Source organism: Cherax quadricarinatus, chromosome 51 (genome assembly GCF_038502225.1).
Source record: "Cherax quadricarinatus isolate ZL_2023a chromosome 51, ASM3850222v1, whole genome shotgun sequence".
NCBI classification, from domain to species: Eukaryota; Metazoa; Arthropoda; class Malacostraca; order Decapoda; family Parastacidae; genus Cherax; species Cherax quadricarinatus.
The window spans coordinates 10,904,300-10,931,828 of record NC_091342.1 but is presented as its reverse complement, the minus strand read 5'-3'; the positions used below and the strand labels follow the sequence as shown (position 1 = coordinate 10,931,828).

General features: G+C 37.6%; 1 protein-coding gene across 1 annotated transcript in view; it reads right to left on the bottom strand.

The window, feature by feature from the left end:
* Window positions 1-19,867, bottom strand: part of LOC128694657 (serine/arginine repetitive matrix protein 2-like) — a 146,386-nt gene extending 126,519 nt beyond the window's left edge. The window contains exon 1 of the mRNA XM_070095837.1: window positions 19,778-19,867. The gene's annotated coding sequence lies outside the window, so the exon portion shown is untranslated. The remainder of the gene's footprint in view (window positions 1-19,777) is intronic.
* Between the last annotated feature and the right edge of the window lie 7,662 nt (window positions 19,868-27,529).

The following is a 27,529-nucleotide window of genomic DNA, read 5'->3' as shown; positions in this document are numbered from 1 at the left end:
ATCTAACATTTGTGCTAGTAAATTCACCATCTGAGTTACTGAGCCCATCTCTGCTAGTGAGCCTTATATTTGCGACTATGTCCATTTGGAATTACTAGGTTAAGTTTTCCTCGATCCCCCCCCCTCAAAATATAAAATTTAACCAAATTAGGAAACGTAGGCTCGAGCCTTCGCCACGCTTGGTGTTAAATGACCCACACAGATTTTGCGCTTCACAAACCTACCGGACACACTTGTTCAAATATTGTTTTACAAAATCAACCAGCCATTAATTTACAAAAGTACTTCTTAAAAACGAGACCTACCGTATCATCCTGACATACAACTGACCTCTGCGATAACCACCTGACCCCCTATACGAGAGATATCTGACCCTTCCCTCTGAGACATTTGACCTCGCTAAAGAAATGAGTCAGGTATCGAGATTCAATTTCTCAAAGCCTTAACAAATACGCGTGACTTTAGTGGTGGGTTTTTGATGTGGCTCACCATTTGGACGACTTCGCTCAGTCCAGTTTTCAGTTCAACTCAAATGTTCTTGCGACCAGAGTCCAAGATTAAAAAAAAAATGTTAATTGTTAGTAGGCAATACTCTTATTACTGGTCTAACACTTCAAGGGAATCTGAAAATTCATAAATATTATATCCAGCACTTCCTTAGTTAAATTATGATATAACCTGCCCAAATAAGTTAGCAACATCAAGTCACTAACAAAAATCGTATTGGGAAACTGGTAAAATGGCAGCCAGTTCATGTCTTGGGCCACCTGTCCACCCCAGGCCCCAAGATGCTACATGACAAATAAAATGTCAAAAAACAAGGAACCAAATTCGAGAACCAAGTACGAGAAATTTTGGGCGTTAGCATATGCCATTAGCAAACGATAACCGAGTATGGTTTACGGTGAATTAGGAAAATGGAAACTAAGTAAGAGGTGACATCAGAAAACAGGAATCGAGTGTGTTGTGTTGTATCAGAATAAGGAAAGCCAATGCAGCATATCAAAAAATGGGAAGCCAATTGCAGTAATCAAAATACGGGATGCTGAGTATGGCGTGGATATCAAGAGGGAGTCGAGTGCATTTTCGATCTTTACCACATGTGAAAAAACCGCATACATTTTACAGGCAAGCTTTTTTTTTTTTTAAGCATATAATAACTGTCGGGACCCAAGTTGTCTAACCTGTGTTAGCTTGTGCACCCGCTAACCCAGTTTATCCCAGCTCACGCATTCCATTTAACAGAAAAAAAAAAGATTGAAATGTACTCAACCCACACATAAGAGAAAGAAACTTACGACTACATTTCGGTCCGACTTGCACCATTAACTAGTCACATCCAAAATATAGTGAACTCACATTTTGGTATAGATTTGTAAAACCAAATTACTCTAGTAATAAAAGGATGTACGTGTATATATTCAAAAGCGCGCACACACACAAAAAAAAAAACTCCATCTGGCTGAAGTTAGCAAAACAACCGAGTTACTTGGCAGAAAAAAAAAAAAAAGGTTCAGCGTAAATTCTGGTTTTGCATTATATTCATGAACAATTTGCAGTGACCTGTCAGGTGTCGCTGAGGGACCAGAAGCATACTTGGTTTGAACATAAACTTGGCTGATTAATTTTAGCCCTTAATAAAGTATTCCATAATTTACCAACATGTATTTTTTAAGCAGAATAAAATATCCGTTTACCAAAGTTATGAAACAGTATTGTATCCTAGGAAACGTTCATGCATTCCCGACTGGACAGCCCTGGTGTAAGCTACAAGATCTCTTGTTATATCTTATTTACACTATCATTACCAAGTCTCATTATGTTCTTACTCGGTACTCTCACGTACTCATTCCTTCAACACTGATTTCTTTTATTCATAGCTTACATTATTACTTTTAATAAATACCGAATAGCTTACTCCCTTAAAATGAAAACTGCTGCACAACCAACACAAACTGGAGGTGAATTTACAAGACGTTTAGTTCATCCTGGAGCACTTATTCTTGACTTGAGAATGATCCGGGACGAACCGAAAAGTCACTTCTAAAATGTGGACTGCGAACAGTTCCAGCCACGGTACTGTGAATTCTTTTCCTGCTTAACGCTTATAGTAGTCACTGAGAAAACTCGTACAGGCTGGTCTCTCACAGGGTACACCAGCACCCACACAACAAACCTTTGACCAATATTTTTTTTGTACGTGTACAATCGCATTTGCCGTGCCGCTGGGCGCTTCTGGGAGTGTGTACATTGAAAACTGCGCAGTGTGAAGGATTAAGCTATAAGCCAGGCAAGGGGAGAGAAGAGGGAGAGAAGAGTGAGAGGAAGGAGAGAGGAGAGGAGGAGAGAGAGAGAAAAAGAGTAGAGCAGAGAGCACTGACAGAAGGGGAAATCAGCAACTACAGAGCATTGTCACTCCTGTCAATCACTGGAAAGATTGAAGAATTGAGACACTTGTGCAACACATGGGAATCTTTATTGAAGAAACGTTTCGCCACACAGTGGCTTCATCAGTCCAATACAAAGTAGAAATGGGTAAGGAGAGTAGAAGTATGAGGTAATCAGTCCCTCAACAAGAGTGATGGACTGAACACATCGAATCCAGGTTGAGGGACTGATTACCTCATACTTCTACTCTCCTTACCCATTTCTACTTTGTATTGGACTGATGAAGCCACTGTGTGGCGAAACGTTTCTTCAATAAAGATTCCCATGTGTTGCACAAGTGTCTCAATTCTTCAACTTGTCGGTTTTCAAAACCATTCATCACATCTGTCAGACACTGCAACATCATGGAATCTTGGTACAAAGACTTCAACGCTTGCCCAACCTTTGGACGACGACCTACTTACACTAGTGGCACGTCCCACTAAGATCCCGCCTCCTCCTGCTTCAACTCATCTCACCGCAGTATATAAGCCACCTCTCTGGCCCTATGCTGCACTTACTACAAGAGTGGACTGAACACATCGAATCCAGGTTGAGGGACTGATTACCTCATACTTCTACTCTCCTTACCCATTTCTACTTTGTATTGGACTGATGAAGCCACTGTGTGGCGAAACGTTTCTTCAATAAAGATTCCCATGTGTTGCACAAGTGTCTCAATTCTTCAACTTGTCGGTTTTCAAAACCATTCATCACTGGAAAGATTCTCGAGAATCTCACGGCAGATGACGAAATTTTTCGACTATCACTCCTTTCTTTGTGATCGTCAATATGGCTCCAGGGAAGGTCACTTCTGCTGATATGCTGTTAAACCTCTCCAGTATGTGGCACCAGTCGCTGGGCGAATCCAAAGAGCAGCTGTGTAGTAGCACTTAAGACTGCTGATGCTTTCGACAGAGTATGGTACCAGGTACTCGTGGTAAAATTGCAAACACTGTCTCTGGCTCTGCATTATGTCTCCTTAGTGATTGCCTTCAAGGTAAATCTCTAAGTAGTTTTCAATGGAACAGAGTCAACAAGACACTCAATCGGTGCCAATGTTCAACAGGGAAGTGTGCTTGGGCCATTGTTATGGACTGTTTACTTCTGTTATCAATAACCTTTAATTCATCCGAGAATTTCATGCATATGCAGACGACTGTACTGATATTTACTTATCCAAGAGAAGAAATGTCAGCTGCTTTCAGTTGCATAAATCTCCAGCTTACAGATATATCAGCCCGAGGAGAGAAATGGCAGGTTACATTTGCTTTTGAGAAAGCACAAATGATAGTCTCGAGGCACCATGATCGTAATGCACGAGTGGTAGTAAGAATGAATGGGAGAGTTGAAACCCGGGGATTAGTTTGATACTCTAGGGGTAAAATCTGATTTCAAACTATGAAGAACCTCGTAGTAAACCTTGCAAACAAGGTGGCCAGGAAGTTCACAGCACTTGGACGTTATCTCGTATTTGCTCCACAGTCTATAAAGGCTACAAAGACTGTACGAAGCACAGGTGCGCTCTCACACATTATTATTATTATAATCAAGGGGGAAGCGCTAAACCCGGAGGATTATACAGCGCCTGGGGGGGGATGTGGAAGGCATTCAGGCTTAATTCGGGGAACTGGAGCACAGATCCAATTCCCTAAATCAAGAGCCCCTCACCAACATCAAGGAACCTTCCTTGAGGGGCGCTCTCACACAGTATTCTTCACTTCTCATCTACGACTTCTTGGCTGAACAGAGACCAGAGCAAGATGATTTATTTCTCATCTGGACCCGCCTGGACAGATCTGTCATTTCAGCAAAGCCTTTAACACCTAAGGGATGTGGGTGGCCTTGTAATATACAAAGCCAATGTTGTCAAGGTACCACACACTTGGCGAGAAGGCATCTTCTATACAAAACGGACAGCAAACAGCAACTACACTATAGCTGTACCCTTTTCCAGAACATCGCTTCATCTGAGATCATTTATTCGACTCTGGAACGTGTTCGTACAGCATGATATTGATGAAATGTCGGTTGACCAAATGAAATAGCTGGCCCACAGATGGCTCCAACTTCATCCTATCCCCTATTTACATATCTCAAAACAATAATAAGGCTTTCAAATGAGCCAAGATATATAATTCTTAGCTTGTAAATAAAAGTAGGAGCTCTGAACCTAACCCTGTAAAACCACTGTGTAAATATAAATATGAGAGAGAGAGAGAGAGAGAGAGAGAGAGAGAGAGAGAGAGAGAGAGAGAGAGAGAGAGAGAGAGAGAGAGAGAGAGAGAGAGAGAGAGATTGGGCAGCAACAGCCGGGCGTCAACCGACCAGTCCTTCCACTTCAACATGCAACGGAGGAGAAATGAATATTTTTGGGGGGCTTGCTATAGTGTACAACTATACATTGTGAAATATTACACTATTAACATAATATCAAACTACATCTTCCTCTGATGTTATTAAATTGTTTCGAGTTATGAAGGCACATCGTACAGGTCAAAATATTGGAATATCGGGCAGCCGGCAGCGTTGCTAGGCAATGCAGGTGTCGTTGCTAGGCTACTAGAAACCGTCTAGTAGGCAGCGGGTCATTAAGCTACGTAGGTGTCCTTGTTAGGTTAAGTTACTAGGCATCGCCGCTAGACTAGGCAACTAGACACCTTCGCTAGAATACGCTACTACGCTCAGTTGCTAGACCAAGCTACTGGAAAATGCTGCTAGGGGCTTTTGCTAGGCAAATATACTATGCACCGTTATTGGAAAAATTTACTAGCCATCCTTGATAGGCAAATATTGCTAGGAAAACATATATACCACAGATGCTAGGCAACTGCTAATCACAGCTACTAGGTACCAGTGATAGGCAATGCTACTCGGCAGCGTTGCTATGCCGGAGACCTAGGCACCATTGCTAAGAAAAGCTACTACTAGACAGCTGCTAGACAATGCTACTAGGCACAGCTGATTAAGCTCAATGTACCTTAAAGGAATCTGTTTAACGGTACAAATGTATACCCAGCTCCTTGCTTTAACCATCACAATTAAATTCACATGGTTCTGCTTTAAAGAGGGCACTGGTGGTTGCCTTTTGCATCCTGTCCTGCTACACCACCACATAAATAAGGAGAAAAATATAGGATCCGCACCTTTAATTTTTTCCCCAATTGCTGAACTCGTGAACAAAACTTTTTTTTATAATTGGAAATGACACCATCACACGGAAATATATGCAAAACTTTGCTGAATTCTACACTGAATTCGAATTTGGCGTCATAAACGCAGTTTGATCAGTGAATATATTTTGTGTAGCATATTTTTTTTTTTGTGCTAGGTTGAAAACAGATATCGTCCCATAACAACTGGGTAATCCATCACTTACAATAAGAACTAGTCTGTATGTTAGCCTATTATTATTATTATTATTATTATTATTATTATTATTATTATTATTATTATTATTGGTATTATGTATTCCTGTAGGGGTACCTGTACGTGGTTGCCTGATTTATTCTTCATCCAAGGTTTTCGTTTATAAGACATGAGAACGCCTCACCCGGTCGGCTTTAAACTTTCAACGCCAGTACACTGCAACTGTGGAGAAAGGTTCATGCAACTACTGGAATGTGCCGGCGCCCTCTAATCAATGTTTTATACGTAGACTATTCTCGGATTTCGCCTTGCGATAATTTGAAAGTCTCATTTCGTCTTTTCATAGTTGGAGGTGTTTTCTGACATTTAGCTAAAATACGTCGATTATTACATTTCTAATCGAAATTAATGATATTATCAACTGTTCGGACTATTTTCGGCTTACCCTTAAAATTAAAATGACAAAAAAAAAAATACATTACATTAAGAATACCAAATCTTAGATTTTTTTTTTTTCTACTTATGATTTTTTTCGATGGTCTTCAAAATTTCCAAGCTGGTGCATCCTTTTTAAAAGAAGGTTTGAGATTATTGCAGTATGCAGATACCAATTTTATTTTTAAAACATGGTGTGGAAAATTACATTTATCTGAATGTAACTAATTATGTACATAACAGTAAATGATAACAAAGATAATTATTATTTATTAATGTTACATAGACAAGTAGGAATTTGGGACACCTAGGTCGCAAAAAATGTCCCCCTTCGATACCTACCACTGTCATAACCACAAGTTGCTCTGGACCTGTTAATTAAATGAAATATACCTACACCAGGAATACTGGTAAATATATAAATTTGTGGACTGTATATTAAAAATAATAAATGGTTATATATATACACAATTACATAACAGAAGGAAAATATATCTTAATATCACTCACCAATTTGACTGGAGATTAATGTGTATCATACTCAGAAAACCTCATTCTAACTAAATCTATGAAAATAATGCTGGCCAGAATTACACACAAATCAAGAGAGCTTATCTGAGGTTCCTGGAGCTGTCTTGTCCAGTCGTCTGATATCTCAAGTTATGCAGGAATGCACATCCACCAATTTCGCCTCCTATTTGAGAGGTGTCAACACAATTTTAACCTCTAGAGCACGAAAAATTCTTCCCATTATACCAACGTTTGTACAAAATTCAAAACCAAGATGGCGAGTCTCCTGCGCAGACGCAGGTTTCCCGTTTTTGATACATACTTCTTTTAAAAATACAATATAGGGCATCTATTTACCTATAAATTACCGTATTTCCGGAAAATATATACAGTATTTTCCACACTGCGGTCGGCCGGAGTTCGTTGCTAAATGACTCAAATTGCTCATTTGACAATGGTGGAGGACCTGGGTACATATAGGATCTGGCATCCACATGGCGACATATTACACAAGATTTAATCACCCTTTTTACACTTTGCCGTCCTTGTGGAATCAAGAAAGTTTCCCTAATACAATTTAAGGTATCTTGTACCCCACCATGCATTACATTTTTATGGGCATTTTGAACAATTAAATTTGTTAGATGATAAGTTTTGGGCAGTAAGATAGGGTGTTTAGCATAATCACCCAATTCAGCATTTTGTAACCTACCTCTGCACCTAATTACATTGTTCTCTAAATACAGCCCCAATTTCTCTATTATGGAACCTTTCACAATTTTTCTTTCCATCATCAATTTAATCTCATTTCCATAGATTTCCTCCTGTACCCTCTTTATCCAATATTCAAGAGGATGTGAAAACTTATATGATATATTCATCTTGTTTAGAAATTTAAACACCAACTTAGTTACATTGATTAGTTTGGGTAAAGAAGAATATCTATTTATATCAATGGCTAAGGGAGGACAAACTATTGGAGCGGTGGTCACAGTAATTTCAACAGGAGCAATATACGCCTTTTGTACAGGCCAATTAGCTTTATTTACCAACCAGCTCGGTCCTTTAAACCATGATACAGCATTTACAAATTTAGCATAAGGTAAACCTCGAGACAAGAAATCAGCTGGATTCTCCTCACCAGGTATATGATTAAATGTTAACATATGCTGACCCAAACTATTATACTTCTCTTGCATCTGATTAATTTCAGCGACTCTGTTTTGTATGTACACAATTTTACTGTTTCCATTACGAATCCATTGTAAGGATACCTCATTATCAGACCAAATTACAGTGTCGCTAATATTTATCTCCTGCAACTTATTTCTTATATAATTAGCTAATTTGACACCTACATAAATGGCTGTTAATTCCAACTGAGGTAAGGTACATGATTTAATTGGAGACACTTTAGCCTTAGACATAACAAGAGAAATAACACTATTACATTGAAGATAAGCAACTGCTCCATATGCCAATTTTGAAGCATCACAAAAAATGTGGAGTACATTTTTCCCATTTGGATTGGCCACCTGGCATGGGAACTCCAACATTGGAATTTTTTCATAATCACCAATTAATTCATCCCACCTGTTAATGAATTCCTCAGGTAGAATTTCATCCCAAGCACATTTAAGTTTCCATGCTTCCTGAATTAATAATTTCCCTCTTATAGTAAGGGGTGACACTAAACCTAGTGGATCAAAACATTTGGAAACTTCAGCAAGCAAAACTCTCTTAGTTAATTTATTGGGCATACTGTAATTATTAGGTTTTAACATTAACAAATCTCTCTCAGTATCCCAATTTAAACCCAATACATTACTACATTTTGGCACTTCATCTCCAGGGTAATCTTTACTTATTTTGTCCTTCAATTTGGACGAATTACTATTCCATTCCCTCAGAGGCATATTTGCACTTTGCATTATTTTATTAGCCTCTCCATAAGTCATTAACAGTTCCTCTTCAGTTGACGTCACACCCAGGAAATTGTCCACATAAAATTGTTTGCTCATTACTTTACTCAATGGACTTCCCGTACATTTAAGGTGTGCATTTATCGTCGCTTGAAGTAGGAACGGACTGGATGTAGCACCAAATAATACGCTCCTAAAGCGAAAGGTTTTCAGAGGGCTAAGTGGGTCAATAGGATTCTCAGGCCATAAGAAGCGGGTACAATCCCGGTCAGCCTCTTGTAAACCCACTCTTAGGAAAGCTTTACTTATGTCAGCCGTAAAGGCATAATGCTTCACTCTGAAATTTAATAAGATATCTCCTAATTTTTCCGTCAATGACGGACCTGTCATCAAACAGTCATTTAAACTAGGTACATTTTTGTTACTCCTGGCACTACAATTAAACACAATTCTCAGAGGAGTGGTCTTAGAATCCTTCTTCACTCCGTGATGTGGCAAATAGTGACCATAAATTTTGGCTTGCTCAGGAGGTACCTCTTCTATAAATTTATTAATTAACTGCTCAGCAATTATATCATTATAGGCAGTTAACAATTCTGGTGTCTTACTCAGTTCGCGGAGCTGAGCCTTTAATTGTCCATATGCCATTCTGTAATTAGTGGGCAATTCTGGATGGTTCAGTCTCCACGGAAGTCGTACCCAGTATTGTCCAGATTCAAATTTTACATCTCTCAGGTATTGTTCCTGAGTAAAAGAATCGTCTGGACTTTCTTCATTTACATTTATTCCAATGCTGTCTAATTCCCACAATTTATGCACTGGCTCAACACCATCCTCTATGAAAGAATTATACTGGGGCACGATTTCATGAGTAAGACACACAGTTATGGTATTTGTAGTTTCCTCTAGTCATGAATTATTATTACGAGGAATCCTACCATACATTACATGGCCTCCTGCAGTCTTCAAAAGGGTGACACCACATTTCTTTACCATACCCTTTACAAAGGAGGCATAATAGTCACTACCTATCAAAATATTTATTGGGCCTACAGAATCATCACTTACCCCAGAAGGTGCTAAATTTACATTATGTGAAAGTCTTTCTGTAGCTTTACTAAGCCCTACTGTAGATATTTTCTCTGGAAGTCTATCTACAATTACTGCATTAACACGTTTTTTCTCATTGCCCAACCTGACAGTTACATAAACAGTGTCATACAATTGAGACCTTTTATCCGAGAGAAAACCAGATAATTTTAAAGTTGTGGGATCTCCCATCTGTACTTTCATACCATCAAGACATTTACGTTTTATGAAAGTACGCTGGGATCCCTGGTCCAATAATGCATTTACAATTTTTGATTTATGCCTTTTATCATCAATTTTTACCTGTAACACAGGTAAGGCTACTTCAGCAAAACCATCATTATTAACATTAGCAGCAATTTTTACATTAGCCACTGTTGTGTCAGGATTGTCAACATTATCATTATTATCAACATTATCATATAGACCTTTACACATGACTATATGGTGTCTTCCTTTGTGACATTGATAACAGAAGTTTAATTTGGCATAACAATCCTTTACATTGTGATTACCTAAACATCTGATACATCTGTCAAGTTCCTCCAATCTTTCAACTTTATCATTCCATGAATTGTATGCATTGCAATTCTTAGAAAAATGAGTACCCTTGCAGAAAAGACAATCTCTCTTTTCTCTGACTGGTTTCTTATTAACTGGGCTACTCTTAGGAGGGTACTTATTCTTCTTACCTTGTGGAGAATCATTATTTCTGATTCTTGCTACTTGATATGCACCTATGCAACTCTTTTTAGGAAATGAATTTTGATTATTACTATTGGGATAATTTCTCCCTTTGTGAAACTTGACAGATACCTCAGAGTTATTATGTGTTGCATCTTTAAAATGAGTTAGTTGGCTGGTCTGCAACTGAACAATTAATTCTTGTAGACCTAGTCTTATTTCCTCCAGACCAAAATAACCCTTGTGATATTTGTTTGAGAGCCATTCAAGTGTTTTACAGCTTAATTTATTCTGTACCATGGCACTCAATAACCAGTCTGATTCCTTCAGATTATATTTATCACTTAAAGTTTTGAGAGTGCTCTCCAGTTTAACTCTAAACTGCTGTAAACCTTTGTAAGTGTGATCTGGAGATTTTAAATTAACAATTATATTCACTAGATCCAACCTACTTTGTTCTATATTACCATAAGTGACCTTCAACAAGTCAACTGCTTCCTTGTAAGAGTCATTTACATTGGGAAAGGCTTGTATCAGTATGTGAGCATCTGCTCTTACCTGTCCTTTGAGGTAAAATAATTTAGTTACACAGGCTAGGTCACTCCTGTCATGCACAGCTTCTTTAAAAATAGACCAAAATTCCTCCCAATTTTCTCCAGGATTAAACACAGGCAAACACAATTCTGGGAGTTTTGGCAAAGACATATTTGTTGGAGCAGACTGGCCAACTGCCTGGTTTACACATTTTAATTTATTCAAGGCCTGACTTTTACAAGAATCTTTTCCTCTAATTCATAATACTGATTAATCATGAGATCTATTTCAGTCTCATCTACACAGTTTACTAATAAATCTCCTTCATATTTGTTGTAATATAATTTGTATGAATCATATCTATTACCTAAAGCATCTAAATACAATTTTAAATCATCAGTATTCACAGTTTCTTGATTCATTAATTCCAAGCACTTATCATATGCCTTGGTTACATGAACTTTTCTAGCCTGTATTGATGCTTTCTTTACTCTATATTCCATATGTTTGTCTTCTACATTAATTTCCTCATTTTCAGCCATGATGCAATGTATTAAATTCAACTTTATTAATAACACTGATTACAACTTACAACACTGATACAACTTACCTTTGAATAAATCCTAGCTACTTGAGCTTAGCAATTACATGTATAATATAAATTTTAAATGTACATTAATACAAACTTGGCTCATCAAAATTAATATTATACAAATTAATAAATCCTTGCCAGAATTTGGCATAGCAAAATTAATATACACATTAATAATTAGCTACACATGGCTTATCAATTACACATACACTGATATAAATCTTGGCCAAAATTGGCTTATCAAATTAATATTATACAAATATAAATCCTTGCCAGAATTTGGCATAGCAAAATTAATATTATACACAATATAATCTTTATCCACACTTGTCTTATCAATTACACATACACTGATATAAATCTTGGCCAGAATTGTCTTATCAAATTAGTATTATACAAATTAATATAAACTTAGCCAGACGAGCTTAGCTTATCAAAATTAATATTGTAATTATTATAATCCACTACACATTAAGTAAATTTGTGAACTTAACATCCACCTCCTTCTGTCATTTCACATATAATTATTAAGTAATTAACTAATTAATGACTTCACTAATTACCTCCGGTTCAAGAAGGACCAACGGGCTAATTAAATGTGGAAAATTACATTTATCTGAATGTAACTAATTATGTACATAACAGTAAATGATAACAAAGATAATTATTATTTATCAATGTTACATAGACAAGTAGGAATTTGGGACACCTAGGTCGCAAAAAATGTCCCCCTTCGATACCTACCGCTGTCATAACCACAAGTTGCTCTGGACCTATTAATTAAATGAAATATACATACACCAGGAATACTGGTAAATATATAAATTTGTGGACTGTATATTAAAAATAATAAATGGTTATATATATACACAATTACATAACAGAAAGAAAATATATCTTAATATCACTCACCAATTTGACTGGAGATTAATGTGTATCATACTCAGAAAACCTCACTCTAACTAAATCTATGAAAATAATGCTGGCCAGAATTACACACAAATCTAGAGAGCTTATCTGAGGTTCCTGGAGCTGTCTTGTCCAGTCGTCTGATATCTCAAGTTATGCAGGAATGCACATCCACCAATTTCGCCTCCTATTTGAGAGGTGTCAACACAATTTTAACCTCTAGAGCATGAAAAATTCTTCCCATTACACCAACGTTTGTACAAAATTCAAAACCAAGATGGCGAGTGACTCCCCCAGCCGCAGGTTTCCCATTTTCGATATCAAACTTCTTTTAAAAATACAATATAGGGCATCTATTTACCTATAAATTACCGTATTTCCGGAAAATATATACAGTATTTTCCACACGGTATTTTTCCCGTTAAATAACTTCTCCATTATGTCTCTTAAGGACTTCAATCTTATATGACCCAAGTATCTCATGAAAAAGGATATATGTTTGGTTTCGGCTGTATACATGCAAATATGTCATTAACTAGCATAATTAACTTGAAATTGTTGGAACCTTTTGCGATAACTGGAGAATGTTGCTTTTGATCTATTCCAAACTTTTAGCGCTGGTGTTTTCCTCTAAGTACACCGAATTAAATTTTAGCATAAATTTTGTCAATTTTATTAGTTTTCCCTGCAATACCTATAGAATGCCTCTTCTAATAGGCTTTAACCTTTTAAAAACTGCATACCCTAGTTTATGGTTCTAATTATTTTTGGGTTGTGTAAGTACCAATTTGCCTTTTTTTTTTTTTTTTTTTTTTTTTTGAGGAAACTGGAACATTAGGTTCCATGCGATAACTTGTGAATGCGTCTTCTGGAAATAAATGGTATAAAATACCGACACAATGGCAATATAAACACAAATGCAGTATAATGTGATCCTTTATTGACTACGTTTCGCCCACACAGTGGGCTTTTTCAAGTCACAAACAGAACTGTTCTGTTTGTGACTTGAAAAAGCCCACTGTGTGGGCGAAACGTAGTCAATAAAGGATCACATTATACTGCATTTGTGTTTATATTGCCAATGCGTCTTCTGATTGGCTTCGTATATTTAACACTGATATCTACATTAGGAACTAATGCTGTACACTATACTTACAAATTTTGCTTGAATTGCGATGGAGAGGACTGGGTTCATGGGACACGGGGATACCTTTCTTTCAGATTTGATCCAAGATAAGGGAACTGTACCTTTAATTCTTTCGATCAAGAGCCCATCACCAGAATCGCCCAACATGCATCTCCTCTTGAATTATGCATAGCACAAGGAAACCTTAATAGACTCAAATTGCATTATCCGACCCAGAATAGTAATGTATGTGCATACATGTATGAGTATTCATTAACTTTATTATGCTTTGGGGGCGAGCAAAATTTCTTGGTCATATTAGTTTCACCTTTGGATAATCCTTACACGTAAGTTCCTTCTGACATTCTTTTGGTCTATCAACGAGGTAAGCTTCCTCTGGTGTCATTAACATCTGGTCCCTACAGTATTATATTATTATCATAAGGAAACGCTCAACCCGTAGAAATGTACAGCGCCTGTGGGGGAGGGGGAGGATGAAAGACATTCAGGCCCAATTCGGCGAACTGGAGGACAGATCCAATTCCCTAGATCAAGAGCCCCTCATCAGCATCAAGGAATCTCCTTTGAGGGGACATTCTATCCTTGTCTACTTTGCAAGCATCAATAAGTATCTTGTGTGTTGACTAAATCTTCTTCTGACTCTTCGCTTCTTCAGTGACACAAGGTTCAGTTCTCTTAGCATATCCTAGGCCTTCCTCATCAGCTCTGGAATCAGCCTGGTGCTAAAATTCTGATTTTTCTCCGCTTCTTTATTTGCGTGGCTAAGTGTAGGTCCCACATTGGCTCTGCTTACTCTAGGATTGGTCTCATGTGGTATAACATCTATTATTCTTTAATTTCTGAACATAGTTATAACATTTTCAAGCCGTGCATCCACTTCTGTTACCTAGTTTATGTGCATCTCAGGAGATAAGTTAGGAGTGCTGTCTACCTCCAGGACCTTTTCTGCCAGACGCCTCGGCTTTGTACCCTCTGGTATGTTATCACCGGTCATTTCCTAAGTTCCCATCTTCATTATGATACTAAGTCAGCCTGAATTTCAGCAGCAACTCGATGGACCATCCGTGCAGTTCACTCAAGGTTTCCCTTTTTGTACACGCAGGAGCAAGTTCCATCTACTATGCAACCTGCTTAGTTTGATGTTACCTCCCTCAACATAACGCTTAGGTAGGTACTCTTTGATCGAATAAAGCACCTCTACCACTTCGTACCTTCAAAGTATGGCTCAGTCTCCCGTGGGGGTACACAAAAAAAAAAATTTTAATCCTAGGAGACTTCAACCATGACAAAACATCCGAGAAGACAAAGCGCTCACGGAGGATAATGGACAGTGCAAAGTTGATACTGTATCAAACAACTTCCTTGTGCAGAATATAAGTCTTAACAAGCACGAGATGAGGAGATGGATTAACGCTATATGTAATATTCACCAGAGGCGAGTTTAGTAATAGAATATGATATATCCTTATCAGCAAATAACCTTTGCATCCTGGGGCAAGTTCCTCGCATGTGAATTATATTACTGTTGTGGTAGAAAGTGAATATGACCCGATTAGTATGGACCAGTAGACCTAGCGCATCGTTCCTACATTTTCTTGTTCGTATGGTTGAGTACATATTGAAGGTAAAAGGAGTGAAAAAGAAGGAAAGAGAAAGACACTAGAATATAAAAAACTAAACAAAATTAAGAGTTCTTTTTTAATAGGATACGGAACTAAGCGAAAAAGCATATGGAGACAGTGATTGATTACTTACCCAGAAATGCAAAACCACAAAAGATGCATCCGAATACAAAAGAGGAAGAAATACAATGCCAGCACAGGTTTTTTAGTAAACAATACATGAAAGAGAAGCCCAGAGAAAAATAAATGGAACGAATTTAGAACACGAAAAATTCAAGTGAACGATGAAGCGACAAGAAGGGTCACAGAACTGAAAACTTTCAAAATCAGGAAAGATGCCGAGGACCTGTATGAAACTAATACAGCGGCTATTGCTAAAGAACTCTGGGTGTGTTGTGTATAATTACCGATTTGAAGTTACAGAACAGCTATGCTTGTGGTGTCCCGCCTTCAGTAATCTGCTCATCATATTTAAAAAAAAAAAATCCATTGGTTGCAGCACTTACTAATTCCTTCTTTTAATGCATTCCATTGGTAAATTATTCTATTCAACAATTTTTTTTTATCCTTGCCATTCCACCTTTTCCTCAATGTGCAACTGTGGCTTCTAGTTATCCCTGCTGCAAATATTAAGTAATCTTGATTTGCTCTTCCATATCCTTTCAAGAGCTTATATGTGGTTATCATGTCTTTTTTCTTCTTTTAGCCCGTTTGAGAATTGTCAAGCATTCAAAAATTTCTTTCGAAGTTCACTGCATGCGGCTCGGTTGCTAGCTCACTCAGCTTACACAATGAGGTCCGTGGTTAGATCCTCGATACGGGTGGAAACATTAGGGAGTGTTTCCTTAAGACATCGGCTGTCCCTGTTCACCTAGCAGTAAATAAATATCTGGGTTAGTCGACTACTGTGGGTCGCATCCTGGAGAAAAAATTAACTTAATCTGCTCGAAATGCTCTGCATACAAGGGGCTTTCTATATAGTATGTCACTGATGTCAGCTAATTATATATACGTTGTACATGTAGAAATAGATTATTAATTATAAAATAACTTATCACTAGCCTGGTGCTCCTGGGTATGGGCTCCACCGTCTTGCAAACAATCGCGCACGGGCGATCTTAACTATGCAGGACAAGCCAGGGGGGAAGGGGAGTAGTGGAAATCTTTAGCTCAAGTACTTTCACACTTCAGTGTAACCGTGGCCAGTGACACCTACGCTACTCTGAGACTTCTCTCCCTGCTTTGGTTACTCCCTTGCGACATTGCACAGCTCCTGATGACGCACTGAGAAGTGTGAAAGTACTTGAGCTAAAGATTTCTACCTCTACCCCCCCCCGTGGCTTGTCCTGCATATATATATATATATATATATATATATATATATATATATATATATATATATATATATATATATATATATATATATATAAACTTCATACGAATTTAAACCCAGAACGCAAACTGTTCCCAGAGATGCAACAGAATACGCAGACACGATACAAGAAACAAGTACTTCTGACATACCACGTGTTCGGCTCAACCTAAGAACTCCATGCGATTTAAGGGACCTAAAATCTGGAACTCCCTTCCCGAGGCTGCAGAAAGTTCCCTATCTACCACCACTTCCTCCTAACCTAAATTCTGCGTAGACTATGTTACAGACCAATTAATCAACAGCAACCCTGTTTATCTATATATTAGCATTCATATTACTACTCTATCACAAACATGTTTCAACTTTTGTGCTAACCACTGTAAACGTTATAATAATTATAACAAAAAAAATCCCAAAATGTCACAAGTCATAAACCAAATTTACAGTTAACGTCAAAGATTGCAAACTACTGCACAGCATTCTTGTCAATCAACTTAATTAATTGTACGCTAGTTGCCGGTTAATTTTAGGGATGCCCGACATGCTCTGCTTCTCGGGCATCCCTAAAATTAAATATAAATTAATTCTGTATCAAATTATCAGATTATAATGATTATTGACAAATTTAACACTTCATCATCCACATATTTCAAAATTATTTTATAGTTCGCCAGTGTAGCATAGGAGTCTCACACAATTTCATTTATATCACTTTCCGGTGGAAATTTTTTTATTATAATAATTCCTTGATCCCTTACTCGATCCGATAGTTTCAGTATTTTATCAGTCTATATTCATGTCCCTCGATTTTGCTTTCTCCTATTTCCAGTACATGAAATTCCATCATCCATCTATCACCCCAAGTGCTCTATTTATCAAGGTACTATTGCAAGTTTGATTATTAATTTTACAAAGAGTGTGTGTGTGGGGGGGGGGGGGAGGTTGGGCTCACATGAGAAAGGATGAGAAGAAAGGTCAACATTCTTAAGATTCCCCACCACCTGACCCAACTTGAGGACAGCCAAAAGACAGCTATTATACCACAAGACAGGCAGTCTTAAGCAATTTCACTAATACGACATATTTGTACTCTAGCAAATGAAACATCTCCCAAACAGACTTTAAAAATAACAAAAATATGACAAACAAAACAACTCTGTGGTCAAAGATGGTCTCAGCTTCCCTATAATTATATATATATATATATATATATATATATATATATATATATATATATATATATATATATATATATATATATATATATATATATATATATATATATATCACACTATACTCAAATGACATTACACGCCATGTTATATACACTATACAAAAGTAACACTACACGCCATATAATTATTGTCTTACATTTATGGGGAAGCTCTAAATCTGTAAGGGCCATACAGTTCATGTATTTTTATTAATAACTCAGTTATTTGGACTTAGCTTTGAAATGCGCTAAAACGACGGTTCTTTCCTTGTAAATGAGCTTGCCTTATAAATGAGTTTTCTTGTAAACGAGCCACGATGACGGCCCTGGGAAACAGGCCACGATGACGGCCCTGGGAAACAGGCCACGATGACAGCCCTGGGAAACAGGCCACGATGACGGCCCTGGGAAACAGGCCACGATGACAGCCCTGGGAAACAGGCCACGATGACAGCCCTGGGAAACAGGCCACGATGACAGCCCTGGGAAACAGGCCACGATGACAGCCCTGGGAAACAGGCCACGATGACAGCCCTGGGAAACAGGCCACGATGACGGCCCTGGGAAACAGGCCACGATGACAGCCCTGGGAAACAGGCCACGATGACAGCCCTGGGAAACAGGCCACGATGACAGCCCTGGGAAACGGACCATGATGACAGCCCTGGGAAACGGGCCACGATGACGGCCCTGGGAAACGGGCCACGATGACGGCCCTGGGAAACGGGCCACGATGACGGCCCTGGGAAACGAGCCACGATGACGGCCCTGGGAAACAGGCCACGATGACGGCCCTGGGAAACGGGCCACGATGACGGCCCTGGGAAACAGGCCACGATGACAGTCCTGGGAAACAGGCCACGATGACAGCCCTGGGAAACGGGCCACGATGACGGCCCTGGGAAACGGGCCACGATGACGGCCCTGGGAAACGGGCCACGATGACGGCCCTGGGAAACGGGCCACGATGACGGCCCTGGGAAACGGGCCACGATGACGGCCCTGGTAAACGAGCCACGATAACGGCCCCTGGGAAACGGGCCACGATAACGGCTCTTGTAAACGAGAAAGATAAAGAGATAAACACAGAGAAACAAACAAAAATAGAAACAAAGAGAAACTACGAGACAGAAAAAGAGAAGAGAAAATAAGAGGGGAGAGTTAATTTGTTATTAACAAATTACCACGATCATTTCCGGGCCAGCCAATCGAAGCTTGTCTCCTCGGGAGAACCAATCACAGGTTAATTAATAACGAGTTGTCGTGTTTGATCCAGTAACTACTGTACCATTTTTTGAAGTGCGAAAGAAAAAATACATTAATATTTTCTTCTTTATTTCATTACAATTATTCAATATTGTATTATTATACAAGGTTACAATACAATAATAAAGGACCTCAATGGAAACCAGGCACTGATTTTTTGGGGTTATCGTAGGTTTCTCTATACATGTGCTACTATGTATCATAATCTATATAACTGTATTTGTGTAAATGTGAATAACTTACTGTATACACTGTGTTCATACATTTGAGTGGTATACCTATGTTCCACACTTAAAAATATTAAACGAGGGAGTCATTAAGGCAATACGTAACCAACCTTTTACTCACTAATCAAGAATATTTTAATCTCTAAAACTAGGATTAATTTATAGTAAACACTCAATGAATATATCCAGAGGCACACTTCTCGCTGTGAATATTCTTGATTAGATACATGCATAAGAAAAATAGGAAGTATAATTAAATATTCTGAAAACAATAAATTTAAAATATGTGTCGAATTTGATCAAAATTCAGGACCTTTCGAAAAGTGAAAAGGAGCAGAGAAAAATATTTAAAATAAATATGCCTTTTATGAATAATGGGGAAGGGAAACATTAATGGTAAGTACTCCTAAATGAAGGACTGACGAGGGAAGATGCATTGACAGTAATGACACTTACCCTAGTAGCTATAAGATACGGAAAAGGAATACTGGGCAAGAGAAGGAGCGGAGCAGCAAAAGCCGTGTCCTCCCCACCCCACAGTCAGAGTTACACTGACTGCTAGATTTCTTTACCTTACCCGGAATCCCCTTCATAGAAAATGGTCGTAAGTTAAAATTGCTGAAAATGACCAGCCAAAATAATTTAGTAAACCATTTCTTAACCCTACCTGACCTCTGATAGGTCAAGTAGAGTTAAATTATATTACTTAACTTCTAGCAAGGTTAAGTGATCTTGTTATTTAAGTGAGTTTTAGTGCAATATTAAAATTTGCATAATGTTATATAAAAAATTTACAAAATCGACAAATTGATGAATGAGACTCTTGTGCAACGTCCTGGTATCTTTATTATGAAGCGCTTCACCAGCCAGTGGCTTCATCAGTCCGATACAGATAAGAACAGCGAAAGATAGGGAGTTTGAAGTAATCAGTCCTACAGCCTGGAGATGATGTATTCAGTCCATGAATCCTGATAAAAGTACATCATATACGCTGATATACTGAGAACAGGTGAGGTAAAACAGTAGGAGGCAGCGTCACCGGTGGACAAAATCCACTAGTGGAAATTTAGTGGTTTTTGTTTGTGCTATTGCTTCCCTGTCTACCATATCTGAACCTGTCTCTGAAAGTAACTATCAATCACCCCTCTCTATTGTTCTCTGAAAATAATCCCACCACAAATTCCAACTCTTCCTTCGGAACGTTGTGATCTATCTTCTTTAAGTTTTATTCAGAAGGGTCAAGTTCAGAGGTCGCGGAGTTGCGCGATGGCTTTAATGCATCTGCTTTCGAACTTCCAGAAGATATTTGGCTCTGCAATTGCGAAACTTTCGGATGGATTACAAAATGAGAGCGTTGGTTCTATGAGTCATTTAAGGCCGACATTTCCCTGTACACTTACATCAAGAATATTTCAATCCTTAACGGAAGAATTAAAATAAGCTCTCACTGTAGATCCACTGAGCACTGTCTATCGCTGTATATACACATTTACTTTATATATGAACTCATTTGCTAAGATTAAAGTGTAGACTACACGCAGGATTTTAAACACCTGTACCTGTACTTGAACATCAAGAATACATTAATACCTAAATTAATGATTAAGGCAAACTTCTAGTGTGTATATACAGAGATAGACACACCTCTCACTGTATATATACAAAGAAAGATACACATCATAGTGCATATACACAAATATTGTGGGAAATTATGGGGACGAGGTTCACACGTAAATTCCTGAAATATTTTATCCACATAATTTGAGAGGGGGGGGCACAACTAAGCAACAATTTGTTATACTTACCAATGTTAGTTGTACCTTAGAGCCAGGTGGGATGTTTAGAGACACCAGATTCACAGAGATACACAGGTTGCCGTGCAGCCGTCGTGGAGAGAAGACGTCTTCGTTCCTGCTCTTGGGTTATCCTGAGTAATTCTCGATCAGAGCAACTCTGAGCACTGTTCCTCGAGATTTTTCTTGGGTTATCCTGAGTCAATCTCGACCAGAGCTGAGAGGAAACTTGCTGGTAGTCACTTCGAGCACCATCCCATCAAGAGGGTAAGGCGGTGACTTGTTTGTATTTATATATATATATATATATATATATATATATATATATATATATATATATATATATATATATATATATATATATATATATATATATACATACAAAACAACCACTGTGAAAGAGTAGTGAAATTCCAAGCGCTTTCGTGACTACTCACATTGTCAAGGAACTATGAAAGTAATATATCAAAGGAAGGCAATAAAAGGGCTTAGACCACACCTCACAGTCAACTCCCACAACAAAGAAACACCTGACGCGAGATAATACCGGACTCATAAGAAAAGAGGAACACTCCAGTAGGTCCGCTGATCCAACTAAACAGGTCCTCATGACAACCCACCAACAAATCATTCTACCCAAGAAATAAGGTTTATTATTTGTCCAATGTATTATTAAACTCTAACCAAATTTTATTAATTATAAATGAATCTAATTTATACAAACCTAAGGAAATATTCATATTATTTTCAAAACTGCTTTTTATGAGACGGCATATCAACCAAGTTTTCATGGTAAGGGAGAACCAACATATTTTTAGTTGAATAAGGTTGGTTGTCCCTTTTTGGATTGTAAAAAGTATTTCTAGCAATTTTAAATGATTTATCAATTACATTCATCAATTACATTCATCAATGTTTTTGAGAGATTTACGTATTTGTAGTCCAGAGTTCATAGATGAAGAAATATCCAAAATTTATGAAATAGCCATTGATCTGAAATATCCGAGGAATGTAATTGATAAATCATTTAAAATTGCTAGAAATACTTTTTACAATCCAAAAAGGGACAACCAGCCTTATTCAACTAAAAATATGTTGGCTCTCCCTTACCATGAAAACTTGGTTGATATGCCTTCTCTTCTCAAGGTGATTTTTCCATAAACATTTTTAATCTCTATGCCCCAGCGAACCAGCTTCGACCTGATGCTTTACCAGATCGCATCAATAGTGAACCTACCATCATTCTTGGAGATTTTAATGCCAGACATAAGAATATTGGTGGGTCTATAACAAACACCAATGGAACTAAACTAGTGAGATTGCTAAATGAGCATGATAATGTTCGAATTGTGGGCATTACTGAGCCTACTCACATATATGGTGGCATACTAGATCTGTGTCTTGGATTTAATACATCATATACGATGCATGACTCTGTCATAGTTGATGATCTTCTATCTGATCACTTCCCAAGACTAACAACTGTCAATCTTGATCACATCTCCAGCAATCAAGGAGCTAAATACAGAAGGAGGAAACTTATTCTCAAACCAGAACACAGAGACAACTTTATTAACCACTTGGATCAATGGTATAAGAATTACGAGCTCATTGGCACACAAAAATTTAATGATGATTTAATTACCACTATTGAGAGTGTTCTCACAGATCAAGTGGGCAGGAATAGGAAACAAAGACCCTCCACTATAAATAACAATAAAAACCAATGTAAATACTATAATGATCCACAGCTACGCAATCTAACACATGCAGCTAGGAGGATTGGTAAAGCATACCGTGAATGTAGAACCCCAGACCTGCTCAGAACGTTCCAAGCTGCACTAACAAATGCAAGGAATAGAAAGGAAGAACTTAGGCAACAGGAATGGGAACAGTTTGTTAGTGGATTAAATAGGTCCACCCCTTTGAGTTTGGCTTGGAAAGGTATAAATAAAATAACCAGGAAAAAGACTGGCAATGTTGCTCATCCCTTTCCTCTTGAAAAAGCAAATGACCTCATAAATGACTGGTCCAAAACATCCAGGCATGAAAGCCTTCCATCTCATATTAGAAAAAATTTAGAGAGTACTTCTGAAGAAATGTTGAAACTGATTAATTTTATGAGCCAAAATATTGATGAGAGTGATTGCCTCTTTACCGAGCATGAATTAGATAATGCATTAACCAAAGGTCGATCAACTGCTCCTGGAGAGGATGGTATAACCTATGATATTCTCAGAACTATAAGGCACGTGCCTGATAACCCTTTGTTGGCACTGTATAATCTCAGTTACATTGAGGGCGTTCTTCCTACTTCCTGGACCAATAGTCTCATTTTGCCTATCCCTAAGCCCCACAAGCCTGATACATTTAGGCCGATCTCCTTAACTAGTTGTCTTTGTAAAACTTTTGAAAGAATGATGCTTAACAGACTGTACTACAGAATCAGACACCAACTTTCCCCCTACCTCTATGGGTTCATGAAAGGTAAAAGTGTGCAGAACTGTATTTCCACCTTTCTCACTGCACACACCTCTACTAGTTTTACCACTTTTCTTGATCTAAAATCTGCATTTGATATTGCGAACAGAACCGTTATACTACATGAACTAGCCAAAATGAATATTGGTGGTAGCTTACTCTGCTGGATAATAGGATACCTGTCAAATAGAGTATCCTCTGTCCTTTACCAAGGCTTCAGAAGTGATTCTAAAGAAATGTCTTTAGGTACACGCAGGGAGGAGTTCTTAGTCCCATGCTATTTAATATTCTGATTAATGCTCTCCTAAATGCTCTACCTGCCTCACCTAAACATATAGCTATAAGCTATGCTGATGATATCATGATCCATACAACAGGGCATAAGAAGATGAATACCATTCTTAATGAAGTTCAAGCAATTTGTAATCGACTAGGCCTCATAATATCTTCCTCTAAAACAAAGATATTAACAAGCAAACGACATCCCCCACCCATTTATTTGCAGGGTGAAATCATTAGCTACGTTAAAACTTACAGATATCTTGGTGTAGATGTACCCTTTAACAAATCCACTATACCACAACTAAACAAGAAATGCAAAGCTAGGCTAAATGCTCTCAAAGCTGTTGCTGGCTACAATCCCAACTATGGTGCTAATGTGAGAATCGTGAGAATGATGTACATAGCCTATGTTAGGTCCTTAATTGATTATGCTGCTCCCATGTTGATATTAGCTAGAGAAAGTTCTCTCCGACCCTTGGAGTTAATGCAAAATGAAGCTCTCAGGATTATTCTTGGCTGTCCCAGATCTACAAAAGTTCTTAACATGAGGAAGGAGCTTGGTATTTCTAGTATCAGTGATAGGATTGTTGAAATTAACACTGTACTCGGTATTAGAATGTTGAGAAACTAACCAGACACTGTCACAGTGAATCTTACCAAGTGTCTAGAGGTAAATACACACAGATCTAAATGGACTGTGAAAATGTGCAATTGCATTAAGTTTTATAACCTACATGAACTGTATCACTGTAGGCAACAAGAGCATTTCACCCCTCCATGGAAGATGTGTTCATTTAATATCACATACCTACAAGTCCCTCCCAAGAAGCTCATTGCTAGTAATCCCTTCCTTAAATCTCTTGTTAGAGCAACTGCTCAAGAAGAAATTTCTCACCTAGCCGGTAGTAATAAGTTATCACAAGTTATATACACTGATGGATCTAAACAGGAGTCTTCTGGCAGGGCTGCATCTGCTCTTGTTGCCACCTCCCTAGTTAAGAACGATAATAAATTTGTTGAGTTAGGCATAAGAATTAACAACTGGGCGTCTACACTGCAAACTGAATTGTTTGCAATCCTAATGGCGCTAAAGCTAACCTATGACACTGAGCTTGACTCTATCATCATTACTGATTCTATGTCATCATTGAAGGCTCTTGACTCATATAATGACTCCAACAACATGCTCATTGGGGAAGCCAGGTATAGATACTCAAAAATTAGGGACAAAGGAATTAATGTACAATTGCTATGGATCCCATCACACATTGGATTACTCCTTCATGATAAAGTTGATATGTTAGCCAAGAAGAGTACCCAGAAGGAGAATGTAGAATATAACTTTGGTATAACTGTGTCTAGCATTAGGAATAATATTAGGAGAGAAGTAAATAATGAAAATGATTGTTATAGGAATGCAGTTAGAAGCCTGAGTAGATCTATAACCCACTATGATAACATAAACGTAGATAAGTATGCTTATGGAGCAACTTGCAATATGAACAGACTGACTGATGTTGTAGTGGCCAGGCTTAGGTTTGGTTACAAGTACTTCTGGCAGTTTGGGAGACACACAGATGATGATCAAACTAAATGTAAATTATGTGATCAGGCATATGATCACTCTCTTGAACACTATGTGCTTAACTGTCCACTTATTGAGGAATACAGAGACAGACAGTATAATAACCTATGTGACATGTCAAGATATCTTATTAATGAAAATAAGATACCAGATATACTAAGCAAATTTCCTAAATTTGCTTGTAACAGATAAGTGAACTATAGATATGTAGATATAAATCCATATGTATTCCTGTTAACCCTTTGGGGCCTAGTTCCTAGGCCTTTTGTGTATCCATATGCTCTCGCGCTACCGTCCACAGGATGGATATGGGGTGCACAATAAACTAGCCACTTCGGTGGCAAAATCTAATCTAATCTTCTTAAGACTTTTAATATTAAAGTTCTATTTAAAAATCTTGATACAGTAAAAAAACTTTTGATAAAGAATTCCCCCCAGAATGCTGACGGATGTGTCTATAAGATTCCTTGTAAAATTTGCGATAAAGTTTATTACGGTCAAACTGGTAAAAGTCTCGAACTTAGATTAAAACAACATAAATATAGCATTAGAACTGGACAAGATTCCAATGCTCTATTTATTCATGTGAGAGACTTTAACCATCCAATTGATTTTCAAAAAGTTGAGAAAGTTGTATCAAGCAAGTCCATGGTTGACAGAAATATAATTGAATCTTGTTTCATAAAAAGCAGTTTTGAAAATAATATGAATATTTCCTTAGGTTTGTATAAATTAGATTCATTTATAATTAATAAAATTTGGTTAGAGTTTAATAATACATTGGACAAATAATAAACCTTATTTCTTGGGTAGAATGATTTGTTGGTGGGTTGTCATGAGGACCTGTTTAGTTGGACCAGCGGACCTACTGGAGTGTTCCTCTTTTCTTATGAGTCCGGTATTGTCTCGCGTCAGGTGTTTCTTTGTTGTGGGAGTTGACTGTGAGGTGTGGTCTAAGCCCTTTTATTGCCTTCCTTTGATGTATTACTTTCATAGTTCCTTGACAATGTGAGTAGTCACGAAAGCGCTTGGAATTTCACTACTCTTTCACAGTGGTTGTTTTGCAGAATTTAAAATCACCTGTTTACTGTGATCTTATTGCATATATATATATATATATATATATATATATATATATATATATATATATATATATATATATATATATATATATATATATATATATACCTCTGCACATATACAAATAGCTACACACCTCATACCGTATATACATAAAAATACATATCTCCGAGCATATCTACACCTTACAGTGTCTATGAACCTCATAATGTATACAAATCTCACAGTATATACATACCTCAGTCCATAAACCCAATCCAAGTCGCAATGAACGCCTGTCAATACATAAGGGTATGAAAAGGGAATAAAAATAGATGTACTACGAAAGTTCCTGAGGCTGTGGGATGAGACAGTAGGGCACAGTTGGTGCTGCTGATACAGTCATGTCACAGAAATGCTGATAAAAAAAAGTGATAAAATGATAAATAATAAACTTTATTTTTATAAAGACTGGTTTACATTTGATACGGAAATGGTGATATTATTGACATGCTGTATAGAAAGCCCATGGATATGCAGAGAATTTTGGGCAGCCTTAAAATAACTTAGAATTATCAGTGAAATTTTTGCAAGTACAATTTGTTGGAAGTTTTAAAATTAATAAGACAATTTGCCATCATATTTATGGTTATTACGAATGTTGGTCAGAAACATGCAGACACTAATCTAAATTTCAGTATTATTGCACAGGATACAAAAAACTAAAGGCCCAAAGAATGCATGACATCTCATGCAAACTTAGCCTTTACTATGCTTAAAATGTAATCAGTTAATTCATAATAATATTATTAATAAGGAAACATAATTGTTAAATTTAGCAGTAAGTGGTACTAGTTACTGTGTGGTTGTACAATAAAAAAAAAGCATGCTATTGTAAGCTCTGTGGTTGATTGGTTATAGCGTTGGGCCTGCTACTTGAATGTTTAACTTCTTAACAAATAGAATCCAGAGAGTAGCAGTAAACAGAGTAAAGTCGAAGGTTTCCAT